We start from the raw sequence: 1,638 nt of genomic DNA, 5'->3' as shown, positions 1-1,638 counted from the left end.
CTGGCACAGAGCGGGAGGGGGCAAGAGCCAGCTTGGGAAGAAGCCCCAGGAATCCCGGCGGCTGGTGCAGGCCCCGCCTTCCGCCAGGCTGGGCTGGGCTGCTTCGGTTGGCTGCCCCCACTGTCTACCAGCCTGTGACGTGGTCGGGGAAGTGTTGTGAGGCTGCCCCGGCTATGGCTGCCAAGAATTGTGAAAAAAGGCGCGTGGAAGCCTGGGGAACCAGGAGAGCTGGGGGAAGGGTAGAGAGGACTGTGGCGCAGGAGAGGAGGCGAGGCCAGGGCCCCTTCACCCCCATCAAGATATTCCTGCAGTCTCATACAGCCTTTGGCAGAAATAGGGACCATGGGAGCACAGGACTGCTGCTACCCAGGAGTCAGGACCCTGCAGTCCTCTTCTGGCCCCTCTTGCCTCCTGGCTGAGCTGCAGAATCGGCTGACATGGAGTTTGTCTAGCGCATTCTTTTCCCTCCAGGCAGAAAGAGCCTGGCCTGGCTCCCCCTTCAGAGCTCCCACAGGAAGTGAGGCTCGAGCTCATTGTCTGTTCAAACAGACCCCACTTTCTGGTTTGGGTCTGGCTTGGAGGAGGGGCTGCAATGAAGCTGGGGGGCAAGCTGAGGCCTTCTGGGCCCCCTTGCCACCCCACGGGCGGTTCTTAGGGTGCCAGGCCTTCCTTTCCTGGTGGCTGTGACCAGGCCAAGCTCCAGGAATGGAGTATAGGGACCAGGACAGGCCAGGGGACTGGTGGGCTTTGAGGGCAGAGACCCCAAGGCACCTGATCTGAGGACAGAACAGAGTCCCAGGGCGTGGGAGCCTGGCGGGATCCCAGGCTGGGGCATTCCTGCTGCTTGGCGAAGCGCTCAGCCTACAGACTCCCTGGACAGCAGGACTGGGGGAGGAGAGTTGGACGGGGTTGGTGACAGTATTCTCTTTTTTTATCAGCTGTGGGGAGCCAGAGGTAGCAGCAGGGAGAGGACCACACCCAAGTTGCTGAGTGCCTTCCCCAAGCCTGGGAACAACTGAGACCCTCATGAGGGGATGCTGTTAGCTGCACCTCAGGGGTGGGTCAGGTCACGCCCCCTCTAGGCAGCCTTCAAACCCGTCAAGTGAGGGAGGAAAAGAAGAGGCTGGCAGGCCCCTACTCCCACCCCAGGGAGTGTGGCCTGAAGGGGAAGGAAGGGTATGCGAGAGTCAGGGCGTGGCCTCACTCAGGGTCCTTGCTGGACAGATGCCTCCCTGCCCTACCCCTTAAGGTAGCCACAGGAACCAGGAAGCAGGAGCTTTTCAGGGACTGTGGCTGAGGTTCTGAGCCTCCTGAGACTTCAGTTTCCCCTCCAGGAGGAGGAAGTGGGAGGCTGGAGCTCCTGTGTCCTCAGCTGTGCCTGGGCACTTGAGGCGGTGGGAAGGAGGTGGGAAGGAGAGCCTCTCCCTCTGCTCCTCCACACCCAGCCTGCCCTTGGTGAGTGTGGCCAGACACTAAGTGATGGGGGCAAGGAAGCGCCCCCACTAGGCTTTCGGTCTCCCACCAGGGCAGAGCCCCAGACCTTGGTTCCCCAGTCTAGAGAAGGCTCAGGGCAACATCCTCAGGCTTCTCCTGGCCCAGCAGCTCTGGCCCCACCCTCTCCCTTCCGCCCTGACCCTT

At 61.8% G+C, this 1,638-nt stretch overlaps 1 protein-coding gene across 1 annotated transcript in view; it reads left to right on the top strand.

Moving 5' to 3' along the window:
- The window catches only part of CELSR2 (cadherin, EGF LAG seven-pass G-type receptor 2), a 34,895-nt gene that overhangs the window by 12,258 nt on the left and 20,999 nt on the right, over positions 1-1,638 (top strand).

Source organism: Colobus angolensis, unplaced genomic scaffold (assembly GCF_000951035.1).
Source record: "Colobus angolensis palliatus isolate OR3802 unplaced genomic scaffold, Cang.pa_1.0 Scaffold273, whole genome shotgun sequence".
NCBI lineage: Eukaryota > Metazoa > Chordata > Mammalia > Primates > Cercopithecidae > Colobus > Colobus angolensis.
The sequence above is the reverse complement of the archived record's forward strand: the minus strand, read 5'-3'. Positions and strand labels throughout refer to the sequence as shown.